At 41.5% G+C, this 21,681-nt stretch overlaps 1 protein-coding gene across 4 annotated transcripts in view; it reads right to left on the minus strand.

Moving 5' to 3' along the window:
* The window catches only part of B3GNTL1 (UDP-GlcNAc:betaGal beta-1,3-N-acetylglucosaminyltransferase like 1), a gene marked incomplete at its 5' end in the record, with an annotated part of 167,449 nt that overhangs the window by 76,307 nt on the left and 69,461 nt on the right, over window positions 1-21,681 (minus strand). Inside the window, one exon of one of the 4 annotated variants that reach the window (XM_081848752.1) lies at window positions 15,397-15,415. The exons of the other annotated variants lie outside the window; for them this stretch is intronic. Of the gene's footprint in view, window positions 1-15,396; window positions 15,416-21,681 lie in introns of those variants that run through there. 4 annotated transcript variants of the gene reach the window in all.

Consider the following 21,681-nt stretch of genomic DNA (forward strand, 5'->3'; position numbering starts at 1 on the left):
AAACAATCACAAATCACAGATAAAACAATTACCATCTATGTTGCACTATCAACTAAACAACTAAAAAATAAGCTAAACATCACAGTTACACAAAAAACCCTATTATAGGATTCACAGAGTACTACAGCATTCATATCTATAAAACAATATTAACGTTAACAAAATAGCAACAAAACAAACAAACAAAGCCCTGTTGAATTTGTACACATGCTCTCCCTTCAAGAGATTGCACTAATATTTTTATTAAAAAATTAACAGGAGCAATATCAGTTAGTATCTATGAACAGAACAAAATCCTCAATTTTTCTTTGCCGTGGCAAAATCGCCATATTTGAATAGTCTTTCCAACACAACATCCAACTGCACAAACTCCTTTCACTTGGCTACAAGTGCCTCCTCAGAAAATGAAGAAGACATTCAGCATTCATAGAACATTGAAATACTTTCACAGCTAGCACTACAATACCTTATGATCTTGAATATTTCAGAATAAAAAAAAGGGGGGGACGAAATTTTAGATTTGAACAAGGCATTCCTTTCCTTGTTCAAGCCTCAGACATTCTTTTGCCAACATTTTTGCCTTCTGTTTCTTTTGGCCATACTTTCCACAGAGCATGCATAGCTCTATTCTTACCAAGTCAAAAGCAGGCAGCATTCCATTTTCCATCATTTAAAGAGAGAAATGTGGCCACTCGTGACATTTAAAGATAATGAAAGGTGTGGCTTTTGTTTGTTGGTGGGGGCGACTTCCTCAGCTATAGGAGGCATAACAGTGGTGCAGACAGTGGCGTAGCGTGGGGGGTGCAGGGGGGGCCGGCCGCACCGGGCGCAACATCTGGGGGTTAGGGAAATCCACGGGTTAGGGGGCGCAAATCCACGGGTTAGGGGGCGCAAATTACTTGCCTTGCCCCAGGTGCTGATAACCCACGCTACGCCACTGGGTGCAGAGGCGAAGGCTTATGGACAAGCTAAAGAGAAATGCACTATGAACTCTTTTCCCCCCAAGATGTCCCAGCTGTGAATACCACTCTTGTCTGCGCTGGAATACATTTAATCACATGTTTATACAACCATCTTAACAGGCCAGAATAACACAATGCATGCGCTCTAAAGTAACTGTTGCACTTTGGACATTTCAGTCCCATGGCAGAAACCAGATCTAGCCGACTGAAATTTATCATATACATTCCTTGCGTGAGTTTTAATGCATTAAGGTACTTCCAAGACAGATTTTCTTTTTTGAAAAAGCTGAAATGGAACGCACGTGGTATAGCATATTCTGATCATTAGTAAGGTCTAGAAACGCAACCTTTTCATCTCCCTCCTTCAAAACTCAGGACATGATTTCTGCCTTCACAATTCCAGCAAAGCAAGCCAACACACAGATGGGACTGAGCATTGGGCTATGGGATCGGCTGCCTCAGGGAAGGAGATCTGCTGCAGTAGCCAGGAAAGCTAAATCTGTAAATGAGACTTCTCCCTTTCCACATGGTTTGAAAAATCCTTGGGGTTCTATATAATCTAAAAATCTTAAGGACACATACTGTACTGCAGATGTACTTTGTATCTTGCAAGCAGCAGCCATTGAGGCAACACGGGTGGGGCTCCATTGCTCTCTTGGCTTCCCAACACAGCGGGTTGCTGGAACTTACCAATAGGGAAAGGGTAGGGGGGCAAGGTGAGCTCCCTAGGGGGCAGCAGGAGTGTTGAATTCACTCCACTGTCAGCTGCTGCATTGTGACAAGCTCCTCATGCCTTGCTTTTCCACTCTCTCTCTTGGTAAGAACAAAATAAAAAAAATCCTTCCAGTAGCACCTTAAAGACCAACTAAGTTAGTTCTTGGTATGAGCTTTCGTGTGCATGCACACTTCTTCAGATACACTTGTTTCAGTGTATCTGAAGAAGTGTGCATGCACACGAAAGCTCATACCAAGAACTAACTTAGTTGGTCTTTAAGGTGCTACTGGAAAGAATTTTTTTATTTTGTTTTGACTATGGCAGACCAACACGGCTACCTATCTGTAACTGGATCTCTTGGTAAGAGTTAGGAATCCACTGTGTTAGGAAGCCAAAAAAGCAAATGGACTTCCGTCCACGCTGCCTCACCAGCTGCTACTTTGTTTTGTCAACCTTCAGGAAATAATTTATTTTGGCTTCAGATCAGAGGGTTGGGCTAGAAATGGTTTTTTTCCAGTTCTGTACTTCTATAATCTCAACAAGTTCAGGGTGGGCATCATAAGTTATTCATAGTAATTTGTCTTTTTCTTTTCCCTTTGCATACTTGCAATGTACTATATACTACATAGCTGCAATGTACTTTGACAATTCCCCCCCCCCATATGTGCTAACATTCTGCCAAAAATGTTCATAAATTTGCTGTTGTCCTTCAGCTTACAACACATTTAATATTTGCAAGAAACAACAAAATTTTCAAAAGCCCCTAATATTTTCCAGGTTACACTGCATTGCAGACAGAAAACAGGATTAAGTTTCTTCACTGATGTGCTGCTTCAGCAAAACAAGTCAGCAAAAGAACTCAAAGGTGTAGAATAGGGAACTGGAAGGTATCATACAGTCTAAAGAATGGGAAACTGCTTAAAAATCTATATGAAATGTTTCCGTAAACTTGAATTTGAGAATTAATCAATCAATCAATCAATCTTTATTACGGTCCAGAGAATTAAAATTTTAAGTACATTGGACCTCACAATGTCTGTATAGAAGGCAATGCCTAAGACAGATAGATGCTGGAAGTGTAATAATGACAATGGCTTATTTAGACACAATTTGCAGGCTTGTCCAGTGATAAAATATTTTTGGTCTCAAGTTATCTGCATCAATACATCAGGAGGTGTTTGTTGTAATAGCTATGTTGACATTTTCATCTGACATGAAAATTCTTGACACAACCAAGAATTGCTAGATTTTGAGTAGCACGTGCATAATGAAACGTATGCTTTTTACAGAAATTCCAGCCCCTAGCAAATTTTTGGATATATGTCAAGGACTATCCATAAGGGTCAGTTTATATTGCTGTGGCTCCATGCAATCACCTCAGCTGTGTGCATTCTTATTGTCAGATGCACACTTTACCAGCTATGTGGAAAGTTTTCAGGTACAAAAATATTATACCTGTGCACAATCCAGGTTGAACAAAAACAAATTGTTTTACTCATTACATTTATGTGCATTGATAAACATATGTATTTCTACTTCACACAACACATCCCACATATATCTCTGAGCAATGACATGCACGAGCCTAAGATCATCATGAAGAAACAGCCACGTAGGTGTGAACTATCCCTCTGCCTTAAGCTTACTTCCTTCAAGTATTTCCCCCTATACCGCAGGACATAAACATTTGTACATTCTTGTACACAACTGATATTACAAAAACTGTCCACGGTATTTCTACATTTATGCTAGTACCATGTTTTCCAGTTTCCCCTTGGCTTCATCTGAAACTACAGTCAGAATTGCACATCATTGCCAAGACCTGTAAAGTTCCCCAATGGCAATATTTAAAGACATCACTGCAGTTTTTGGTCAAAAACATCAACTTCTGTAAGACTGCCTGGGGAGGAATAGGCCTCGGTTTAAAATATCCAGTTTTGTTTCATATAAATAGATCTGTCAGCAGAGATGTAAATAACTTAACAGCCACTGCTTATAGGGGACCAGCAAGGTTTGGTGCCTTGTGTCTGAAAGATACCAAGAGAGCTTAAGTCCACAAATAAATTATTATACAACTAGTCTGTCTGCAGGGCCCACCCAAGAAAGTAAACAATCTACTTTTGTTGACTTCAAACTCGGCTAGAAATTTAAGCTTGAAAAACAGAGAGGAGTAACAAAATACAGAACACTTCCTCTGTCCCCCTCTTTCCTCTCATCAGGAAGCCCTGTACAAAGGTAGCATGGCATTCAGACCAAGATAAGTTGAGTATACTTATTTACATCTCACTTGTCTAAATAATGTACAGGCTACAATAGATGAAGGTTCAGACTGTACACGCTAAAAAGGATGAAAATATATCCCCCCTCCCCTTTCGGTTCAAAGCTCTAAGTTATTGTGGTCCGCTCCCTTATTCCTCAGTGTAGAGGGTTACCACACCTAAATAAGCAGGGAAGCAGCTTCTATCTACCACTGTTGATTCACCAGTTGTGTGTGGAGGTTCCTATTTTACTCTCACTCCTAGCATAGTACATACTGTATATTTCAAAACATTCTAATTGCTGGCACCATGTATCTATACTATGCTGTTTACCGACAACTTAAACTATGACCCAGTAACTGAAGCACCTTAGATCAGTGTTTCCCAACCTTTTTTGGGCAAAGGCACACTTGTTTCATGAAAAAAATCTCGAGGCACACCACCATTAGAAAATGTTTAAAAAATTAACTCTGTGCCTATATTGACTATATATACAGTGGTGCCCCGCAAGACGAATGCCTCGCAAGACTGAAAACCCGCAAGACGAAAGGGTTTTCCGTTTTTTGAGGCACTTCGCAAGATGAATTTCCCTATGGGCTTGCTTCGCAAGAAGAAAGCCTATAGGGAAATCTCCAGGGACCTCTTTTAAATGCTGGCGGTGGGGAGCAAAGCCTTCCCCCCCCTCCGGCCTTCAGAAGAGGTCCAGGAAGGCCGGCGGGGGCCGAAAGGCTTTGCTCCCCACCGCCAGCATTTTAAAAGCAGTCCGGGATAGCAGGGAAGCGCTTCCCGCTATCCTGGACGGCTTTTGAAGGCAGGCGGGGGGAGCAAAGACTTTTGTTCCCCCACCCGCCTTCAGAAGAGGTCCAGGACCTCTTCTGAAGGCTGGCGGGGGGTGAAAGTCTTTGCTCCCGCCTGCCTGCCTTCCCGGGAGAGCGGAGAAACGCAGCGTGTTTCTCCGCTGTCCCGGACAGCTTTTGAAGGCAGGCAGAGGGGAGCAAAGACTTTCGCCCCCCGCCCGCATTCAGAAGAGGTCCAGGACCTCTTCTGAAGGCGGGGGGGGCAAAAGTCCTTGCTCCCCCCCTGCCTGCCTTCCCGGGAGAGCGGAGAAAAGCAGCGTGTTTCTCCGCTGTCCTGGACGGCTTTTGAAGGCAGGCGGGGGGAGCAAAGACTTTCGCCCCCCGCCCGCCTTCAGAAGAGGTCCAGGACCTCTTCTGAAGGCTGGCGGGGGGCAAAAGTCTTTGCTCCCCCTGCCTGCCTTCCCGGGAGAGCGTAGAAACGCAGCACGTTTCTCCTCTGTCCCGGACGGCTTTTGAAGGGGGGGAGCAAAGACTTTCCGCTCTCCCGGGAAGGCAGGCACGGGGGAGCAAAGACCTTTGCCCCCCGCCCGCCTTCAGAAGAGGCCCTGGACCTCTTCTGAAGGCGGGCGGGGGGCGAAAGTCTTTGCTCCCCTCTGCCTGCCTTCAAAAGCTGTCCGGGACAGCGGAGAAACACGCTGCGTTTCTCCGCTCTCCCGGGAAGGCAGGCAGGGGGGAGCAAAGAGGTCCTGGACCTCTTCTGAAGGCGGGCGGGGGGCAAAAGTCTAATTCTAATTTCAATGAGTGTGCCCTCCCACGGCACACCAGGCAACGTCTCGCGGCACACTAGTGTGCCGCGGAACACCGGTTGGGAAACACTGCCTTAGATGTGTTACAAAAGCAGCCAGGCTCACTTTATAAGCAAACAAAAGTAAAAAAGTTTTCCTTTATTTATTATTGACTATAAGGAAAAAGAAAGTAAATACTGTTACTGTTTCTAGAAGACTTGTGATCGTTTTTGTAAAGTTACTGTTATTATAAATAGCAGTTACTTTCAAATGCAGAAGCTTCCATAAGGTTGGCACTTAAAATTCGTATTTCCTCTCCCTATCAAAATTATATGCCAATTACCCTTTCCCCACCCAGTCAATCTCGCCACCACCAGGGACAGAAAACATTTGCTAGTTTTCCCTGAGTCAAGCTTGCAGGCAGTTCCCTCTCTGGTCAGCTCCAGAAACTCCTTGCTGAACTCTTCCTCACTGCTCACCAGCATTTGATGGACTCTTTGTGGATATTTGGCTTAAGCCAGGGATTCAGCTCTTTCGGAGCAGGCTATACCTCTAGGCTTTCCTTAGCTTCAGTAACCTCTACCTGCCTGAGCTCCAGGCTTCTCTTCCAGATTCTCCTTCTTCTGGTCCACAGTCTTAGCAGTCGCACTCTCCTGAACAGTGGCAAAACTGGCCTTTTTATGTTCCACCCAGTCTACCCTTCAACTACTCATGTCTGAATGGCACTGAATTCTCTCCCCTCATTGGACCATTTTTTCCCGTCCAGTGAGTGACAAAGAGCTTCAATCCTGCAGGCCAATCATAAGCAGAATTTTACTCAGTATAAAAAGAACCCGGCTTTTCCCAGCCCAGTCTTATGAAAGTAACTGCCACATGCCAGCCGCCATTGGAAACTTAACCCTTCACATAACCCCTCAAACATAATTAACTCTTATACAGTGGTACCTCAGGTTAAGAACTTAATTCGTTCTGGAGGTCTGTTCTTAACCTGAAACTGTTCTTAACCTGAAGACCATTTTAGCTAATGGGGCCTCCTGCTGCTGCATCGCACCGCCACTGCACGATTTCTGTTCTCATCCTGAAGCAAAGTTCTTAATCCGAGGTAATATTTCTGGGTTAGCAGAGTCTGTAACCTGAAGCGTATGTAACCCGAGGTACCACTGCATATGTAAAGCAAACCCAGTCTCAGTGAACACATTATAAAAGGTAATTTCTCCACACCCCTGTATGCTCACAATTATTCAGGCGTCTACACACAAACTAGATGTACTACTCTTTCTTGCACCTACAGTGGAAGATGGGGGTCATGTGAACCTGACGCTCTCCCAGCCTCTTTCCTGTAACAATAAACCATGGTTTATCATAATGTCCTGCGGCCAAAGTCTGTCGCAAGATTTATTAGGACAAGTCCTTCCCATCTTTCTTCAGATTAACCTCCAAGATGAAGTCAGCAAGGGTATAAGGATATCTGCTCCTGCATTCAGAAGATTAATGCATTAAAATGTTTTCAAAATGTAGTAAAAGTGTGGGAAAGATTTTGTGTCAGTTGGACTGCAGTTACGAATGCCAAACAATGGCACTTTTCAGAAGCAATAAGAATGCTTTCCTTGGCCACAATGCAATTTTAAGATGTAAAACATATGCATCCCAAGAGTCATGTCTATGGCCCCATGTAGGTACATTACATGTACTCCCACTCTACTGCTGGTCCCCTGGAACTGACATTCTAACCGTTGAAAGGCAAGTATGGGGGGTGGGGCGAGAGAGTCTAGAATATCTTACACGCTATTTCACCAAACCTTTACTAGAACTATGCTTATCTTGGTCACTTGCCCAGTTTTAGCAGCAAAGTTGTTTTACTCTAATCTACCTTCATTAGTCACACTAGAATTCTGCAACCATCCCTCTGATGTAGAGATAAAAATGGAACCTATAAAGTGAAGATCTAGGTTTCAATTATACAAATAGCTCAGTTGGTAGAGCATGAGACCTCTTAATCACAGGGTTGTGGATTTGAGCCCCACACTGGGCAAAAGACTCCTGAATTGCAGGATTGGACTAGTCACCCTTATGGCTTCTTCCAACTCTACAATTCTGATGATTCTATAACACAAGAAGGCGGTCACCTCAGCAAGACTAGGTTTAGTGTAAATAACACTCAAAAATGCTTATTTAACCAAGCAGAACTATCAATTTATGCAGTAGTGTCTTCCCCTGCATAGGGAATTTTTAATGTTTAATGTTTAATGTCTTATTGTGGTTTAATTTGTTGGAAGTTGCTCAGAGTGGCTGGGGTAACCCCGTCAGATGGGCGGCATATAAACAACAACAATTATTATTATTAAGCAACTTCATCAACACACTCCATAAGTTTGTTAGACAGAGCTGTCAGCATTTAACTGCTTTAGAATAAAGCAAGATGCACACCTCTTAATAAATAAATTTAATCTTATTATTTTTCCACAAGAGAGCTCTTCAGTTAGTACAATTTTTAGGTAAGAGAGGGGAAAGAAGAAGAGGTGCCTCCATTAAGCTCTGGATCCTGGTTTCCTCTACTACCAGGTCTATGGTTGGAGGAGCAAGACACCGGAGCTTCCACAGCTGGGAGCCACAGTTTGGAACTCTGTCCTACCAGGCAAGCTAGAGCTTAATAGGGATCAGTGCCAGCTCCACCAGCTCCTCCAGTCACACCAGGAGCACAGGTGCTCAGCAGAAGTTTCTGATCTGTTCTTCCTCTCCTACTCCTATCTCTAACTCAAAATAATCAGGCATATTAATTCTCACATTGAAAGGAGAGGAGGAGTAGGCTAAGGCAGTCATGAAACTGCTACAGTTAAGAAATTGCATGGTGGGTATCCAGTTCTGAAAGTGCATCTTATGCGGATTGTGCACAAAACAATATAGCACTTTCAGACTTCAAACCCATGACTGTGTTGATAAGCTCTTTGTAAGCTGTTTAGTGACCACTGGAATGCCGGTTTTTTAAACTAAAGCAATGTGACAAGGCAGAGATCTGCTTCATATTTTCAGCATTCCAGAATGACTTCAGATATGAGCAAAGTAAACCTTTCAAAGCCAGTGTTCCAGGAAGCCATCTTCCCAGGTATCTGAAGCAAGTAAGTTTGGTGCAAAATTTCATAATGTAGAATCAGAAGTGCAAACAAAGTTGTGCACTTTGGAAATGCTGGGCCAATTAGGAACCAAACCAACCTCTGCCCAGGAATTTGGTTTGTACAGTGGTGCCTCGCAAGACGAAATTAATTCGTTCCGCAAGTTTTTTCGTCTTGCGAGTTTTTCGTCTTGCGAAGCACGGTTTCCCATAGGAATGCATTGAAAATCAATCAATGCGTTCCTATGGAAACCGCCTTCAGACCAGGTCCGGGGACATTCTGTCCCCCGACCTCTTCTGAAGGCTGGGGGGGGGGGACAAGGGCTTTTCTTCCGACCCCCAGCATTTTAAAAAACCCCGGGACAGCGGAGGACTTCTCCGCTGTCCGGGGCGATCTTAAAATGCTGGTGGGCGGCAGCGAAGCCTTCACTGCCGCCTGCCAGCATTTTAAAAAACCCCGGGACAGCGGAGGACTTCTCCGCTGTCCGGGGCGATCTTAAAATGCTTCGCTGCCACCCACCAGCATTTTAAGATCGCCCCGGACAGCGGAGAAGTCCTCCGCTGTCCCGGGGTTTTTTAAAATGCTGGCAGGCGGCAGCGAAGGCTTCGCTGCCGCCCACCAGCATTTTAAGATCGCCCCGGACAGCGGAGAAGTCCTCCGCTGTCCCGGGGTTTTTTAAAATGCTGGCGGGCGGCAACGCTGCCGCCCACCAGCATTTTAAGATCGCCCCGGACAGCGGACTTCTCCGCTGTCCCGGGGCGATTTTAAAGCCCCCGGGAAGGCAGGTGGGGGGGGAGCAAAGACTTTCGCCCCCGCCAGCCTTCAGAAGAGGTCCTGGACCTCTTCTGAAGGCCGGCGGGGGGCGAAAGTCTTTGCTCCCCCCGCCTGCCTTCAAAAGCCGTCCGGGATAGCAGGAAGCGCTTCCCTGCTATCCCGGACCGCTTTTAAAATGCTGGCGGTGGGGAGCAAAGCCTTTCGGCCCCCGCCGGCCTTCCTGGACCTCTTCTGAAGGCCGGAGTGGGGGGGGGAAAGGCTTTGCTCCCCACCGCCAGCATTTAAAAGAGGTCCCCGGAGATTTCCCTATGGGCTTTCTTCTTGCGAAGCAAGCCCATAGGGAAATTCGTCTTGTGAAGCGCCTCAAAAAACAGAAAACCCTTTCGTCTAGCAGGTTTTTCGTCTTGCGAGGCATTCGTCTTGCGGGGCACCACTGTAATTAGTTTGGCTGAGCTCCAGCCACCCCCAGCCTTCCTGGACTTCAACTTCTATTCTTGCCCACACTTAACTTGCAAAGGGAAAGTGAAGAACTAGCTACAGTGAAAGCTGAGGACAATAATTTCTCCTTTTTTGCTTCCTATCATGCTTAGCAGCTCTCCCTTGTAGTCAAGAACACTGAGATTTGTAGTTATAAATGCTCCTGGCTGACTCCACACATCCTACTTTATCCGAGCCTTCCCCAATAATCACCCATAAGTAGAATTTTGGGAAATAAAATGGGGGAAATTCCATGAATGCTACCCTAAGCTCCTTGGCAAAAGGATGGAATTCAACCGATAAATAAAAAATAACAATCTGCTGTTTAGTGCAACATTTGCCCATGTTTTATTTTTTTTCTTTGAGAAGGTTATGCCCCCACTTCTTCAGTGCAAAATACATAGTTTTTAAAATAATAAAAATAACAACAACAACAACCCAGGAAATATAAGTACACCTTTCCCACTGCTTTACAAATTCCATCCCCATTGTGGGGACAGCCAAGCATATCATGCAGCTATGGCACTGAACATGGTCGCGCAAAGCTTTAAGCCACATTTGCATAGGTGAAAAAATATTAGGAAAGAGCATGCATTTAACTTTCTGAGGTTCAGAACAAGACATGGAAGATTCTACTACCATTCTTTTAACATAAGAACCACCATGCTGGATCAGGAAAAAAAGGGTCATCAAGTTAAGCATTCTGATTCTGAGGTGCCTTTGGGAAACTCACAAACATGGAGCAACAGTCCACACCCAGGGATTCTTCCCCAGCTGCTGGTTGTCAAAAGCACGCTGCCTCTGAATCTGGAAGCAGCATATACGGTAAGTAGTCATGGCTAAAAAATGGCTTTAAAAGAAATTAAGACAAATTCATGGGGCGTAAGTCTCACAGTGCAATCTAGGCATGCTTACTCAGAAGGAAGCTTTACTGCATTCAACAGTACAGTACTTACTCCAAGGGTACGTGTGTATAGGACTGAAACCTATTGGCCACCAAAGTTCTCCCATGCTTGGCGAAAGGCAAGGCAATCTCCCTCTCACAAGATTAACTTTGGAAAGGGTAAAATGTTTGGAACCCATTTTTGATGGGATACTTAAATTTGCATATGTGAAACAGTTCATGTTAAAGTGGTCTACAAAATTTCACCCATGTGTCAAGATTAATCTTGAATCAGTTTTATTAATTCCTCTCCTTAAATTTGTGAAACTATTCAACTTATTCTATTCTATCTGTGCATGCATGTTAACTTTAAAGGTTATCCAAAAAACACAAACAAGTTTTCTACAGTTTGATCTGTTTAACCCAAATGCAAACAAAAAAACAGGTACAATTACACAAGAGCCTGCCTTAAAGTATGTCGTACATCAAGAGGGAGGGAAGGGTAGCAAAGGAGGAATTGGCTGGTGGTTAAAATATCACTGGTAGGAAAAGCAGGGTTGAAAAGGTCTTTGAAAGTATGGCATACTTTATGGACGGTCCTTAGTCATTGCAGCATAACTGCCAAAAGACCTCTCACACACTACAACCATTTAAGTTGCTTCCAACTCTTGACACACTAGGATTTTGTGGCTATGCACATGAATACGATTTTCAATCATGTCTGCATAAGCAGTTAGGGCTGGACTTTCAGTGGGAGAGTTTTTTGTTGTTGGCCCATTGCACAACTTCACACTGCAAATTTTATTGGTTATATTTTAATCTATTATACAAGAACCAAGAACAGCAATTATGAGTCTAATATACACTCCTAGAGGGAGTTTTAAGGCAGGATAACGGCCAACTCTTAGTAATTTGGTTGTGAAGACAGTAGTTGAACTTCTTATAGCAGCTGGCTAAAAATGACCCCATGAGCTGTAATGGGATAATAAACCTGCTAATTGTAATCAGACAAGAGAGTGCAGTCAGAGCACAATAAACCCTCAGCATAACAAAAAGGCAGGTTATCTTGAAATGACAATCCAAAAGGTGCTACCCACAAAAACTGTTGGACTGCAGAAACATTTGTGAGCCAATTTCCCTAGGAAGAATTACAGTTCACTATCTAAACAATCTATCACATCATGCAAGCAGGGAAGAGCAAGAGCATTGAGAGGGAGGGAAGAAGACTCACTTCTTCACACCCTAATGCTCCATGCTATCTCCCACATCTCCTAAAGGGAATGGGTGTCAAAGGGAAGTAGTGGCCTTGCTCCTTCTTTCAGGAGTCCCATCCCACCCTGATTGATCTGCCCTATTCACTGGAATTTATGGGTGAGTTGGTATTGGGGAGGAAAAACAAACCCCTTGGTGAATTCCAAGGGCAAAAACCAGCTCTACCCCAGAGCAATTGTGGGGCCATAGCTTGAGCACAAAATAAGGCAACAGGCAAATTCCTTGGGTGTTCTCCTTGGTGCTGCAACAACCAACCTCCTTTGTTCCATGAGCACCTTCACAGAACAGGACACTCGGATTCCAATAATAAGGTTATACGCTACATGGATTCTGGGTTTCAGAACTCTTATTTGATTAATTACTCTTCTACTTCCGACCCCAACACAGTTCTCTTTCCCCATCTTCCAACTGTGCCCTTTTGCACATTCTCTCACTATCCCTCCTTTCACCCAAACGTAATGTGCAAAAATTTATATTCCATAGTACAAAAGTTCAATATGATTCCTTTATTCCATATCACTTTAGCAAACAAGCCATGTTGTTGCATCATTGCAGTTCTTGTTCAAAGAGAATCCAAGATGTAGATAAGAGGAGCTATATTTTTTACAAGTCTACTTTCCACTAAACTAAATTAAAATTTTAATTCACCTATGAATTTCCAGTACATGATCAAACAGAGAGTTAGTAATTATGTTTGGAGATTAAAAAAGAGAAGAGTTATAATGGAAAATAGTATTTCTACATATGACCAGTAACCAAAGAACTCCCACACACTTATTCATTATCTCTCTCACACACAGTCTCTCTCCCTCACTCACTTACTTACATGCATGAAAAGTTGACAACCTCTAACATTCCCAATATTGCATTATTATTCAACTTGATCCTGCTCCACATCAACTAATAAGAAGGTCTAATGAAAGAAACAACCCAAATACATTACAGATTTTAATTTTCTTTTTACCAATTGATGCATTAATTTTAAATTAGGCATTTTACTGCAGTTTCATTACAATCTATCATTTTCCATCAAAAAATACAAAAATTTGGTTATTCCTAAACTTTAAATACAGCTCTCAAATATATTTTACAGATTTCGTATACTGTGTGCACTACTGCAGAGTTGGGTCAGGTGACATAAATATACCCCACTCTGGAAAAGATATACCTTTTCCCTAACCAAGAAAAAAAGGCTGAGTTTTGAACACTTAAAAAAAAATGGCAATAGTAACAAATCACCAAAGCCTAAACAAAATTATTTTTTGTTTCACCTTCAGCATAACCCTTTGGTTTGAATTTCATAGAATATTTATCCTCTTGAGTGATTGGAATATAGAAGCATTATGACCCCCCAACCTCTCTGGAATCTACACAAACTCTGAGAAATGACATAAATAAAACATTAAGTCAAGCTAACTGAAAAGTGTTGCTTAACTTCAGAGGGGTTACAAATAACAGGTGACTGGAAATGACTTCTTCCTCCCAAAAAGTGTAATCATTTTTATCAAATTATTCTTAATTGCAACAAGCATAAAAAGCTCCCAGACACTGAAAGTAAAGGGATATGCTCTATGGCAACCATTCATAAAGTTTTTAATTCATGAGGTTCTTACTCAAGTGCCCCCAAACTGAACATCCTAAATCTGTAAAAAAAAAAAAGTAATAGTGTTAAGGAGTATTCTTTTAAGAGATGACTGCAAGGGGAAAAGTTTGTTCCAAACTATCTTCCAGAATAGATTCTAGTACTTTCAACCATACAGTTCCACCATACAGTTTCAAATACTTTATCATGCACTTCCAACTATACTAAAAGCTGTGCAAGATATATAAAAAAGTTATGCCTCTGTGCAAGCAGTTCAGAATTTGGAACATATTGGCTTTGTTCATGTTTCATGGTATGACATAGTATAAAACAAATAATGGTTTACTTTGAATGAATGAGCAAGTGTGCTGATGCATCATTAAGCATTGTTTATTTTCCCCTTCCCATACCTTTTTCTTCCTTCCATTTCATGTCCCTCTTTTTTTCCTGCTCATTTTGTTTTCTCAAACAAGTTGTATGCGGGTTTGAATAGAGAGAAGACTGAAAGTATAAGGAATGCTCCTGTTCAGTTTTCCAGCTAGCCAGCCTTGCCATCTTCCATTCCACCTCTCACCCCGTTTTCGTTTTTTCTTATTGTCCCTCCAGAGTCAACCATCATTCTGCTGCCAATAAGCATGTTCAGTCCTTATTTGGGGACTCCCCCTCCCTTTGGGTTCTTTCTGTTAGAATTCCTGCTCCGTGATTGCAGTCATGGGATTGCTGTCTATCACATGACAGTGTATGTTTTGACTCCACAGAGTGGGAAGTGACAGAGACAGGATGTTTGTGTTACTGTGTTCCGTCAAGTCGGACTATTGTCCTTTGTTCTTTCTCTTTGCTGTCTGATGCTAGAGAGAGAGGGAGCCATGTTGCAGTGCTTTGTGTGTGTTTATATGTAAATAATGTAGATTAGCCAAAATGCTGAGTTGCTGAGGTATGTTATGCAAGCTGCGAAGACTCCGCGGATCCCTAAGTGTGCCAATGTCTTTTGGCATCGGTCGCTGTGATGTTCAGGCAGAAGAAAGCTTTTGAAGCTCCCGAATGATCAACCAGGAGGGAGGGAACATGCCAGTTGGGCATGTGTCGCTACCAGGGTCCTACTCGAGTGTAGGACGAGTTCCTGACACTTTCCCCTACAGCATTAGGAGTTTTGGGGGGGACTTCTGCAATCCTTGTGGTTTACCTAACCTACCAATATCTTCATGGTGTGTTACGATGATGCCATTTTGTCTACATAAGGGGCCAGCACCAGAAATAGAAGGGATGCCATTAAGATAAAGCTGGTGGAATTAAATGGGGATGAAGAAAACAATGCATACAAAATTGCATCAAGTAATCCTACTGATTTATACTTTACATTTATAATTTTAATACAATATAATAATTTCAAAACGCCACAAAACCTAGTACTAATTAATCTAATTTTTCATTAAAATATTCCTAATCTATTCCATGCTATTAAATACTTAGTTTTCATATCCTTCTCACAAATCCTAAACTTGCCTCCCTACTTCTTCCTCAGTCGTTCGACAGATGAATCGACTTCTATCAACTCTCCAAGACCCCCCTTTCCTGTCTCAAATCACTAACCAAAACCATCAGTATGTTTGTCTTTTCCCATCTGATGCACTTTAACCAGCTCCCCCTCTCTTATCTTTTTCCTCCCCAAGTAATTATCTCATTTTTCCTTCTCCCACATTTCAGCTGCAGCCTTTCCTCTCACCACTCCACATTCATTCTGCTCTCTCCCCCACGTTCTCACTGCATGCCTTTCCACCTACCTTAAGCCACTCTGCATAACTTATCATTACTTCCTCCCCAGAGATAAATGCAGACACTGCAGCCCACACTACATCCTAAAAAAAGTACTAACTGACTTGACTAGGCATATTTCTAGATTTTAAAACTAGATAAACATAATAATGCAACATGAGCAAGTAGTAGTTAAGTGAAGATGAAGTTTGCAATTTAGAATAGGAAACTGGGTGTTTTTTCAAATGTATTTTTTTAATCAGATGGTTCTGATTAATTATGTTCTAGGTGTTGAAGGATTAGCTGTATAATAATCTTAGCATAGAATGATCCAAGAAGGGAAATGGGATGAGAGAAACAGATCCTTTCGCTAGAAAAATGGATGCTAAATTGCATGGTGTACTATCTGCCATAGAGGGAATGTGTCCAAGCAGAGAAGGAATGGGAGAAGCTGTGCTTCTGCAAATAATTTCTTCTTTGTCTTGCCTGTTCCGTTCTACAATGGAGATAATAAAGCATCTCTCCTGCCTTCCCCCAATCCTTTCCCTCCATGCTCAGAGGAAGGAAGAAACACACTGATTATGCAGTGATGGAGTGAGAAGGGATCTTTGGTATTTCCAGGGAGATTGGGTGAAGAAGAAATAAGATGGAGTATTAATTTATTTCCCAGGTTGCTGAAGTATCCAGTGACTGTGGAGGGGGACAGACATGAAATCCCCATGAAACTTCACTGGACATTTCAGAAACTGTTATTTGCTTCTCATAAATTAAAGAAATCCCTGGTATTTCTAGGAAAGACAGGAGGGATGTTGAGAGAGAGTGTGCATGAATGAATGAATGGAGCTGAATGCTCTGTTTACATGCATGTACATGGATCTGGCCGTGTGCATGAGAGAAAGAATGCACATAAGAACTACTGCAGGTCTGTGGAATTCTACTTTTTCATATAACGAAGTAAAAAAAATCATTCAAGAAGGACATTGCAAAAATGGGTAATCATGTATTTACTAATACCTCTTAACAATTCCATTTATTGAACAGAAATGAAGTATTTCCGTACAGGTTTTTTTATATGTTCACTGTGGTGAAATTGGGGCTTCCAGCAACAAACAAACAAAAAGAACTCACAGGTGCTATTCAACTAAGCTGTTATCAAAGTACTTGCTGAAATAATTGACCCAACTTGGTCATGTTCATTAATTTCAGTGGGTTTATTTTGAGTAAAACTTAGTTGAATATAATCCCATATTTTCTTCTGAAAGAAAAGATATGCTCAGCTGAGCTAAAGAAGCACTTTTCATGTCTTCAATATCCCATGGAAAAAACACGAAGAGACAAGAATGTCAATCCAAACAAGTGATATTACGTTGCCACAAATTAACAGACCATTAACTAGACTCCACTGATCACTTTAGGATTTTCACCATTACTGTTTTATGTGCCTGCTTGGCAGTGGCAATTTTACATTTACAAAAGTATCTTAGCAGCAAACAGTGCCCCGCCTCCCACTAAAAACCTCTTGTTTTATTACTACTCCTCAGTTCTGGCATGAACAGATACCATCTATGACTATAGGGAGAAAATAAGTTTGCCAATCAGAGAGTTACAGTTTTAAAACGAAGCCAGTCCAGTTCCCAAAGGAAGAGATTGTATTCATAAATCTCAGAGACTGTTAAACACAGCTTATTTTTATAGTTCCTTATAATCCCGAGTCTTCAGAGAAACCAGATCTTTATTGCTATCATCCTCTGGAACTCCAAGAGAGTGTACAAAAAGAAGCTGGAGAATTTGTAAACTTTATATCCAATATTCACTTGTTACTCATTCTTTCCAACGATAGATATTCAGAAATAAGTGGGGTGTACAAGAGGCAAAGTTTTAAAACACAACTCCTATAAATATTCAAACAAAAATTGAAAAGTATGAATATCACATTAATTTACAAACCCAGAATAAAACTTTGTATGAATTAATGCTCTTTGTATGAATTAATGCTTCTCATCTGTAATGTTTGGGTGGGTACATTCCAGGATTCTCAAATTTATCCCTGTAAATGTTAACATGTGCCATCATCACTCACTCTAGTTTCAATTTCACCTTAATATATAAAATAATAAAATAAGGAACGTTGTAAAAATATTGTAAAAAAACAAGTCAAAGAGAACTGTTACATCTGAAGTACTCCTGGGGACTCATTTACCGTACATTCTTGGTGGTCCTGCCCTCGGGTCAATTTTTGTGTGTGTGGATGAATGGATTTCTTATACATCTCAAGACTCCATATACTTCTCATCACAGGTTGTTCCTATTAAGATAGGGAGCTGGTCAAGGATCATAGCCATACACATGGATCAACAAATGACAAGGAACCATTAGGAATGGCAGTGTCAAGAATACCTTGAGGACCTTTTACCCACAACACAGACTTTGTCTTGTTGAAAGCAGGAAGGCGCTTGTTTCTCGGACGTGGAGTCTAAAGCAAATGTGAAATATAAGCCTTTGGCACAACCCACAACTCACATTCGTATCAAAGGTTGTTCTGGGGGGAATTCTCCTTTCCATAAGGCTCATTTTCAATGTCTAAACATAGGGGAAAGCAGAGGAAACACATGCACACAAATGGAAGTCCAGCCAACTCCAAGAACGTGCATAATTAAAAGCAATAGTTGCAAAATCAATTCATTAGCTAACAGAATGTATGCAGGTATGCTGTTTCAAAATCTACTAGCTTCCTTTGTGAGAAACAGGTATTAAGAATATTAACAGCACTAATAAAAAAATGATATTACAAGCACTAATATCTCATTTTAGACATTTATTCATAACTAGGGGCTGCACCCCTCATCACTTCACTTGCCAACTCAGTTTACCCCCCACTCCCTCACCAACCCTGTCCCTTTTACACCTTGCTCAAAAAAACCCTCACCCTCAGTTCACCATACCTCCAAGGCTTGCCTGGGCCTGCCTGCTCACTCCTCCAACTCCTGGTTCCCTTCTCCTCACCTTTCCTGGACCTGTACCTTTATTCTACATATCCCTCCTTCTCCTCACCTTACCTAGGATGATGGCCCAGCAGGTTGTCTCACTGAAGTCTGAACTACCACCTGCCTGTGACTGCAGCTGACAACATGCTTATGATTTTATATATAAGAGAGAAATGTCATTACATGGCTTGTAATTTCGGTGATTGTGAGCACCCACCCCAAAAGAGCTTTAAAGTTTGCAGTTCTACCCTATGGTAAGCTGAGGAATACATAAGCCCCAAATAACTTCATGCACTAGTGCACAAAAGCCACTGCCCATCTCTTAACCGGTTATGTGTTAACATTAAAAGAAGGGCCAGAGCTCAGTGGTAAAAGCGCATGTTTTGCATTTTTTAAAGTCCCTGGTTCAATTCCAGGTCTCTCCATATAGGATAGGGAAGGATTCTTACCTGATATCCTAGAGAACCATGCCAGCCATGGTCTGATTTGCTGTAAGACAGCTTCATTTGTTCCATATTTAAATAAGTGTGTGTGTGTGAGAGAGAGAGAGAGAGAGAGAGAATGAGGAAGAGAGAGCACTATGAGACATGCACTTTTGTGAGTGCATCTCCTATCCTATCCTCTTCTATCCTGCAAAACATTTGCTCTTATTCTGCTTTGATCCCCATGACTCCACAGCTGTTAACATAATTTATCTTTAATAGGGATTTAAAGTTGGCTTTTTAAAAAAGAGCAAACCCTGGATTCACATTAACTGTAGTTAAGAGCATTATAATTAGCCATAGTTAAGGCTTACACAAGAAGAGAGGGTCTGGGGAAAATAGCATGTAATCCTGAGTTTTGCACTCTACGGCAAAAGACTGGGAAACATGTTTACGGTGCACCTACAAGTGCAACTCAAAATAGATTACACAGCTAACTGCAAAAATGTCATTCTAGCTTCTAAAGCCATTGAGCAGGCGGCTACAGAAATCCAATTATCATTATTTCAAAATAAAAACATAGTTTTTAGGTATCAAATTCTATCATATGGGTAGTATTTGTTTAGACAGACCATTTACATTAACTCTGAAACACAACTTGATGTAACATATAAAAAGGGGTCTGTTTCTCTGCTTTAATATATATTACATGGCATTGCGATATTTTGTAGACAGAAAAATATACCACGGGATATAAATATACCACGGGACGTAGAAGCTGAGCCCTGTCCACCCAAAAGCATCACTTCCCTTAGCAACCAGCCCACTGTTGTTGAACACTGAAGTCTTTGACAACTTCTCTGTGTGTCACACTGCTCTAAGCATAATCTGAAAGAATTGCTTGCAAATTCAACACTGAGACAGGAAGTGAGATTAGAAATAAAATTCTTCTGCAAAGCTGATATTTCTGCCAGACCTAGCAAGTTGCTTAAAGAAAGCATTATGCACATAAAAAGTTCCATTATTAAGCAACTTCAGGCATACTGCCTTGTGGAAATTCTATTTTTTCTGCATAACCAAGAATCTATAAGTCCCAAACAATTCTGAATATACCCACAAAAAAGTTTAGAGAAAACCTCAATCTGCAGTATTTAGCCTCTTCCTGTGTTAATGTTTTATAGTCAGCATGTGTTTCCCTCTTTATTTTCTCTTCCCCTCTCCTTCATTGTTTTCACAGCAGCAGATGACAAAATTATCTCTTCAATGAACCATTTTCATCTCAATTTGTATGCCAAGAAATCATGGCATTACTGATGTCACTCAAATCCATCATGTCCTTGTTTGGACTTTAAAGTGAGATGAGTATTACAGCCCCACGAGTTCTTTCCCAACCAGAATTGTAATATGAGAACTCCTCCCTCCTTGCCTATCCCTCTTCACTCACACCTGCCTTTCCCATTTTATCTTGTGACAACAGGCACAATATCTTGGAATATTCCAGGCATTAGAGACACGGGAAACTTTTTCCCAAGAGCACCCCAGTTCTTTGTATGAAGGCCAGGCACGCCTAAAGAGTCCTGAGATGTAGATTCCAAGATAACTGAAACCCAAAGAACTCAGGAATCCTGGAAAAACTACATGTTGCAGAGTGCAGAGGTGCTACCACAGCAGCATTTCAAAAGACACAGGTAGAGAGGGAAGTTGACCTACAGCAGTGCCTCCGTGCTGCCATTACCAGATGAGGTAAATGGGAAAATGGGGGTGAGGAGGTCTGAAATGAAATTGGTTTGTAATAAATAGAACAGCCTATGTATGCTGTGGAGCTTATGTGCCGCAGGTATACTGAATGAACACAGACAGGACTCAAAGAAGTGCCTATGCTGAACTACTTCTGTAAAGTGCCTACATATTGCAACAGCAGCTTAAAGTGAAACAGGCAATGCAGCAAGACCTGAATTGGCCATGTCAGGCCAACAAACCACATTCATTAACTGGCACTGACGTATAAAATGAATATTGCTGCTTTCTTCAAATTTACAGAAATAATTTAGAGTTTCTCTGTTCCCCCCACCAAACATAATGTAGATGGCAGAAAATCCCATTAAGATCCAACAGACAGAACTAATAAGCATCAAAGACTGTTGCTGCTTAAGAAAAATGTGATGGGAATCTGGATACAGGATAAGGATAAGGATAAGGATAAGGATGCCCTCAGAAAGGCCATTTTATGTCTCATATTGCAACAAAATGCTTTTAAGGCACTTGGAAGAGCTGGCAGATTTTCTTTAATAACCTCAGAATTATAGCAATCTCTGGAACAATACAATAGTACTGCAAATCCTAAAATTACATTGTAAGACACTAAATATTCCTTGGCAAATGCGAAAATAATTGTCCAGTGAAATCAGAGGGAAAGCATCTGGGCTTGAGGAGGTCTGTCATCTAGGCTATCCATCATCTTTATTTTACATGGCAAATTGTGCTAGTATCCTACTTGAATTTATTTCTCCTTTATAAATAGACTAATTTAATGTGTGTAGCTTGCCTTGCCTTTCTTCCAAACATAAAAAATAACAAGTCAAAAGTATTATAGATCAGATATCACCAGTAACCTGAACTTTTAACCCACTGCTAGGTATTCAAAACAATTGTACTGAATACTTGCACACTCAGTTTTGTAAAACACAACAGAACAATGAAAGCTAAGTTGTTATTATTATAATATGATAATGCTGTGCCAGAATTCCCTTGACCCAAACAAGTGCTTCCATGGCTAAACATGGCCAATCATGTTTAGCGTATAACATGGTGTGGAAAAATGTTGAAAGTATGATTTAATGCATGTGCTTTGAAGGAAAATATATTGTGTGACCTCTGCGACTGTCAAAGTTCAGGGCTTTGTACTGTT

The sequence above is a fragment of the Podarcis erhardii genome (assembly GCF_964252035.2).
Source record: "Podarcis erhardii genome assembly, chromosome: 2".
In the NCBI taxonomy this organism is placed as follows: Eukaryota; Metazoa; Chordata; class Lepidosauria; order Squamata; family Lacertidae; genus Podarcis; species Podarcis erhardii.